We start from the raw sequence: 8,054 nt of genomic DNA, 5'->3' as shown, positions 1-8,054 counted from the left end.
GTCACGAACGATAGTAAAAATCAGAGGCAGTGTATCGCCATGCCATCTAGTGGGTATTCCTTAAGAACTGAAGTAAAGACAAGAAAATTGGTACATATAATGTCACTGCTAGCAACTGATAATATATGAAATTGGGTTCACATTCGACATATAATATTATTACCCATATTTTTTTTTATTTATTTTATTTTTTTATTATTTATTTAAATATTTCTAAAACGCAGCTCCCGTGCTCCTCCTTGGTGACGCCTATGTCGTATAGGTAATTGCTTGAGACGTACATCATGTATTCAAAGAAGTTACTAAGAACTAATTTATTATAATAAGTCAGTGAGTACAGGATGGTAGTAACCATAGTCTGGTGTTCTATGTACAAACATTATAAGGATTATACTTATTTCAGTAACCGATAAAACCTTAAAATGCTTCAGATTTTCCTAATAGGCATATTTAATATTTTGGGTTTTAGGGCTTTTATATGAATTCATGCTGGAATTTATTAACACTAATTTATAGGTAGTTTTATAGATGCGTACAGCAGCATTATTAATATTAAAATATTATTTTATTTGTTAGTAGGAATGTGTAAGTAAAAATGTTATGATGTAGGTATGCACATAATTTGTCATCAAGTACCCAGTATGCAATGTTGAATTTTCAATATTTACTCGCTAATTATATTGCTACTTCAAACAGTATTTTTCTGCGTTGAAGTGTTTAAATATTTGCAATCTAAATATTGTAGTAGATGTAGTAACAAGCCGTTTATTTGAATATGTTTCGACGGGAATAGTTTGCTGCAGTTAAGGGAAGCATGCATAGTTTTGAACAGTATTGATTAAATTTTAATAAGGCTGTAATATTAGCTGCCAGAGTTAAAAATTTATTAATCGAGGCAACTAAAAACTAACTCGACGTAGTGCTTTTGAACTAGTGACACGAAGTGTAATATTAAATTAGTTCAAATAAAATAATTCGAAGTGGTCTGTATTCTGTCGAAACTGCCAGACGCGGATCGGATTTTGATCTTTTTTGAACTAGTGACACGAAGTGTAATATTAAATTAGTTCAAATAAAATAATTAGAAGTGGTCTGTATTCTGTCGAAACTGCCAGACGCGGATCGGATTGTTGGAGCATACGTAATCCTAAAATGTAGCATTGTGCTACAGATGGCGTTTACTGCGCCATTTGTACTATTTTCTAAAACGCACTGTTTAATGGTAGTTTCAAAGAATTAATATATCGAATAGTAAAGAACTTTGTCAAAAAATATGTTTGTAGCATATGTAGTTTTTGATATTTTTATGTACTGAAAAGTGGGTATTACCATACAGTTAACAAGTCAGCTAAAATATCAGAAAGCATAAAAAAACTCTTTTTATATGATTTTTGAAAAATTGCTTCTATATCTGATTTATCAACATAATTTATGTATTGTGAGTTATCATTCAAGATTACCAGAAAAAATTTCCAATTCTCGATTTATTAACAAAGACATAATTCAGTGGTTACAGAAAAAATAAAATTCTTTTAAATGTGATTTACATTAACTTGTAAGGAACTATAAACAAAAGAGTCAGAAAAACGGGGTAGGACTAAGTGAGGAATGCCTTGTTTTTATTACGGTATAAACGTGTAACGTTAGGTAGATGATGTCATTTTCCATTAATGGGTACATTTTTATTTCTCTTTTTCTGTTCAAACGAATGCATATGTTACCCATCCACTGATAAGTATATATATTATAATTCTTTAACTAATTATATCGATTTATCGATTATATACTGCTCATGCCATCGTGTAATTCATAAATATACTTTGTGCAATGTCTGCTACTGAATTGAATAGGTTTTGAGCAACATTACCTAATGGAAATTCTATTGATACAGCTGAGCTTAAGCACTTGGGCATGTAACTCGTAATACTTGCTGCTGTGTTAAATGGATTCGTATTATACTTATTATTGTTTGCTAATAACAAAATTGCGTCATCAAATTGCACAGAAATAACTTTTCTCTTACTATGCTCTACTGTCCGCTTGATTACACAGAAAGTTTTCTGTCGCATGTCAATTAATCAGAAATATGTCCTGTGAACTATGTACATATTGCGAAATTGTAACAAGAAAATAGCAAACTACTGTTCGACGATAGCATCTAATAACACGTGTTCAACAGTTTTGTTATTTTGCAGTTGGTATTGTACCTATTAATTGCAAAAGTAGTTTTTGCCTGCGGTTTTTGTTGCGCGTAGAGACGCTATTAGTTATTATCCTGATGAAACCTAATCCTATTAAATTCCTAACGCCTAATTAACACTATAGGACATTGTACCTCAATCTTGTCGTGTTGTAGCCCGCCAGAGTTGGCTAAATATAATGTTAACAACCTATCAACTCTCTTGATAATAATTAAAAAGCATCTACAGTAAATTTATCGTACATATCAAAGGTTTCGACATTCTACGTTAATTAAAAAAAGGGTAATTATCTAAAAACTATCCCCCACCACCTCAATCGACTTGGGTTTGTTCCGGGCTCAAAAGGAGGTCTTTTGAACAGGAGAAAATTTATCATCCCTTATTATTACAAAAATATATAATCGTAGAACAGTCGTCTAGTAAATTATATAATGGTTAGTGCTTCTTTTAATTTTTTTTTTGTAATGATAAAGATTAACGTACACCTCTCCGATTTCCTGGAAAAATTTTTAGCACTATTCGTCATGCCTATCAATATACAATAAGTATGATACGTATGTCTATAAGAAACCAGGTCTTCAGCTACTTTTTTCACTTTGAAAAATTAAAAATTGCAAACCATTGCAAGATTACGTTAACAGGAGCGGGGGGAGACTTTTAAAATATGTTTAAGGTTTAAACTACCCCCTCCTCCTCCCTTTCATATCTTCGATAGAATCATATATGAAATAATTCTGGGATTACTAATAATTTATAGTTGCCATGTATTTCAAAGTTCGACGTCTAAATTCACTGATAAATATTGTAATTAATTTCCTTTAACACCTCCCACAACCCCAAGTCGACAGGGATGAGGGGATGCTTTTTAGGTAATTATCAAAAAACTGCGGCACGATCGACCTTATGACTTAAGCGTACAAGATTAAAACTATAAAAACGTATTTTATTGAAATAGAAATACGGGGTGACCCAAAAGGTGTTGTAGCCAAACTATAAATAAATGAGTTATTGCAATGAACATATTGCGAACTATTTGGGCCATTTGACCCGAAAAAAAATTGAATACCGCCATGATTTTTGTACATTTTACCACTACGAACAACTTAATCTATAACTCTTGTCGATTGAACCCATATTTAACTGTGCTGCTATGTTAGCAACACCTTCTTCGTAGTGGATGGTAGTATTAAAAACTGAATAAATTCTTTTACCATTTGAAATAAAAATTATCTGTTTATTTGTAATGTTTAAGGAATGGAAATATGCAGTTTTAATCAGAAACAAACCCAACTTTCCTGCTTTATAGGTCAGGACATGATCAGATCACGGTCTAATAAATGTTAACTAAAATACTGCATGCATTTTGTATAGCACTATACAGCCAATTGGCCGCACTATTTCAACGATATTTTAATCTGAGTGTGACTAGATTGTTAGCATCAAGGAATTAACACTACAACTTTATCGGAAACTTTCTTTTTTAAAGAAGAAAATGATATCAGAAAGTTTTAACATTAAACTATAGTTTCTACGTACTTTTGAAAAAGTCTGATCAATCAGTTAAAACAATGGTAGAGTTCTACGATAAATTTTTCTCAAACATATTTTTTTTATAAATAATAAAATGATTTATAATATATCAGAAAGTTTGATCATAAAACTGTACAGTTGTTTCTATGTACTTTTGAAAAGGATTGATTTATCAGTTAAAACAATTATTGTAGAGTTCTATGATAATAATAATTTTTCTCATACATATTCTCTTATAGTATGAGTACCTATGCATATAATACATAACAACCCTTTGCGGTAGGGGTAGGTGATCTCTTAATCAGTTAATTAATTGCTTAAAACGGAAAAAATGTTTTAGATTATCTGAAACTAAAACCATATTACTATTGGTATCGCGACAAAAGCGCCTTGGGTTTTTAAGGGCGACAAAAGTGTCTTGGATTTTTAAAGGCGACAAAAGCGCTGGATTTAAGTTCGAACTGTACAACCGGTTAAAATTAAAAACGAAAAAAAACTTTGTGGAATTAGGGCATCTTCCTTACTTGGTGTTTTCTCCATTTTGCACCTTTCCCTAACACTTTTGTATCTAGTGCATTTTATTAAAGATGATTACATGCTAATATACACGTATGATAACTGTATTACTAAAAGAAACTGTTACTTTCTTCGATAAAGCTTTGTTTTATTGTGGTTTAAGATTCCTTTTATTTCAATAACTAATACTAAGCAACTTTACACTTATTACGGTCTACTTAACATCGAACGTGTTGATAAAAACTGACGGCGGCGAAGAACTTAACACCACACACATCTGACACAAAGATGCTGCGTTATACTTACTTACAAAGTTGATCTCTTTTACAGACAAGGCGTGACAATCAAAAACGAAAGTTTAATACAACTATATTACATTACTTCAATTGTTTAAACGAGAAATTAATTTTTAAACTTTATAACCAATTAAAACAATTCAAAATATCTCGAAACTAAATAGTTGACTGTTGCTTAGCCAACATTACGACTTCAACTTCAAAACACTTCCGTTAAACTTATTACAATTAGAGCATTCAACAAAAAGATCTTTCATGATTTCATGATAGAATTTAAAAGTGCAAAAAAATAAAATAAAAAGCCGATATGAATTTCTGAATATACTTAACTAAAATACGAAAATATTATTAGAATACATAGTTGGAAAATTCATGGAACTCTGTAGCGGTATTTCGCTTGTCCGGGGGATGGGCTCGTTTGACTATCCCAATCCCTATCTCAACAATTTTTCCCGATTGTCCATCCTTAGGGATGTAGATATAAGAGATTAAATCATACACACAATTTGGTCATATTTGACAGGGATTTTTAGTCTGAGGAATGGGTTTGTTTGTCCATCCCAAAGACTCGTTCGCTCAATGATTTTTCCCGTTTGTTCATCTTCAAGGACGTAGGTGTACGAGATTAAATCGTACACGAAAATTTTCCGTGGATAAACATGGATTAACTATGGATAAACGAACCGGGTAAATGATTTTCGAAACACTACATTTGGGGACACTTTCAATCTAACTATACCTACAGCAACATCACGAGAAATGTTGCTGTTAATTTTCATGAATCGCGTAAACGTCATGGTTTACATTTACGATTGGACATTATTTTTAAGACGTATTTTCTTAAACTNCTATAATTAATAAATAATTTAAAAACATAATAATAATATTACCCTACCCTACCTCATTATATAATTGGGGAAAGTAGAAAATGATAAAGAACTGTCACAGGGTGAATGAAAACAGCAAGTAGCTTCACCACCCTGCATTATTTGCTTCTCTAGATTATTACTGATTCCGTTGTTTAGGTGAAATGTCGCTAATTGATCTACTGAACCTGTAGTATGTATTACCTTACAGTTTTAAATAAATTATTTAGATGTACTAACTTTGTAAAAGTAACCTAAATAAGAATTTATATATAGATACTATTTTATATTATTATATACGACTTAAATATAAAATCCCATACAAATTGAATAATCTAATACTTGAGCGATACCTGGTTGATGAGAAAGTAGAAAGTTAATAATCAAGTGCTTAATTTATATGAAAATGAAAACACTTTTCTGTGAAATTATAGTATTTTAGAAATATAGTAGATAAAATCTGCCGGTTTTTTTGGCAATCAGCTAAGTCCTACAAAAACTAATCCTTATAGGAAACGTTTGACTAGTATTTGCTAACTAACGGTCGGGTAATCTCAAATATTTACAGCAACAGATGGATACTGAACAGAAAGGGAAAGCGCCGTACAGGTGCGTTATTATAATAGCGTAAGCTGATTACGTCGATGAAGCCCATGAACTGGACCAGCGCATTTTAATAGCAACAAAAGTCTTTACGTATACATACGTACACTCAAGTAAATAAAAGCTGCGAACACGTCTGTTTCGTATATCAACTAGGTGGCATAATTTATTTGTGTGTTACGTAGCCAGTCATCAGACGCCGATGTTTCGAAGAAGTAAAATTGATCTTGTCAGACGGCTTGACTGGACCACCGAAAACGTAAGTTCCGGTCATTGACCATCGTGAAATGTTTTGGCCACCGCAAAGGATTAATTAATTTACGTCGTAGGGGTATGAATTTAAAACCTGAAATAGGTACATTGTCGGTTAATAAATAAACCACAAGACGAAAACAATGTTTATTGGAATATATAAAGTAAATTAAACGTTTGATATCACTCCTTATATTATTATCATTTCTAAAAATGTTTTTGTAAGATGAAATAAATATGTATAATGTAATGTTAGAAGAAGAAAGGTTTCATTGTAATACAATACTGCTGAAGTGACCTGATTCGAATGTTCCAGCTTGCAGTGACTGAGAATGGGAACGGCCGCCACAAAGTTGACAATTTTTAATTATTATATTAATGAAACATTATTGATTATAGGTAGACATGGCACTTTGTTTTGCAACACTATTAGATGCAAATATTATAAATGCGAATGTGGCTTCGTTTGTTATCATTTCATGCATTAACTAGTCCGCCGAGGGTCATGAAATTTTGGACACACATTGTAAAGGACTTAGGGTATTTATTTAGAAAAAATATCGTTCCCAAGGGATAGAAAAATTAATTTTATTGTCGTCAACGCGAGCGAACTCCGCCTCTATGTATTTGAACTTGAAACTTTTTTCAATTTTTATTGTTATAACAATTAAAATATATATAAAACGGTTTTAAACAAATGCTCCCACCTCGTTTTTAATATAGTATAACCATCGTGTTTTACATCAAATTTTCTATCAAAAACGTAATTTTAATTGATGGAGTTCTCGTAAACTAAAGCATCAGGTACGTATCCCATTTGTTTTGAATAGTTACAAAGTTGGTTTCCACGAACAGCCCTTTTATTATAACGCAATATACAGCGTATGTCCACCCTGAAAGTCCACTCTAAATATTGATGAAAACAAAAAATTAAAATCGAATACGGAGATTATCGCGTAAATATATCCAAATAAGGTAGCATTTGCTTGAATTCCAATTTATTTCTTAATGCATGAAAATTTGTTGATGCTCTCTTGCTTGTCTACGTGTAGGCTGCTAACAACTATATCTAATTTTAAGTAATAACTGGAAACAACTTTCTTACTTATTACAAAAAAAAAGTGTAGGAAGAACAATAAAACGATGAAAAGAAATATCCGTTGCCAGAGAAAGTTATGTCACTTTCATTCAAAGAAGAAAGAAAAGCTATTTGGTTGCTTCAAAGCTAACCGTTCTTATACATACATACATATTCCACTCCGTGACGTAATCTTTTCAAAAATTACCATAATCATTTGTCTTGGGTGGAGAAAGTATTCGACTCAAAAGGAAACATTAAAAATGTATTTATATATGCTGATAATTTAAAATTTAGATAAGGAGACCTTTAAAATGAATTGCCACAAGATCATTACTGATAAATGACCTACAACTGCGACTGTCCCACGCATTTTTAACAAGATAACATTTTTTAAAATTATAATTTAACAATGTAGATTGCAACATTCTCATATATAACTTTCATCATGCAAGGCAAATAAAAAATTATTGAATTTGATTTTAACTTACAGAGAGTTATAGTTCATTTTATTTTTAATTCTACAATATTTACCTACACGGAGAAGACTAAATTTTTATGATAAAGCAAAAATTACAATTTTCTATTGTAAATGACTGAATTTACCGTAGAAATAGTAGAATTTATTAGGTAACTTGTAATAATCTCAATTTTGACATGTTTTTTTAAAAATTATTTCAAGTTTCTTAATTATTACAATTTAATTTGTAAA

The sequence above is a fragment of the Agrilus planipennis genome, unplaced genomic scaffold (genome assembly GCF_000699045.2).
Source record: "Agrilus planipennis isolate EAB-ADULT unplaced genomic scaffold, Apla_2.0 scaffold28, whole genome shotgun sequence".
NCBI classification, from domain to species: domain Eukaryota; kingdom Metazoa; phylum Arthropoda; class Insecta; order Coleoptera; family Buprestidae; genus Agrilus; species Agrilus planipennis.
The sequence above is the reverse complement of the archived record's forward strand: the minus strand, read 5'-3'. Positions refer to the sequence as shown.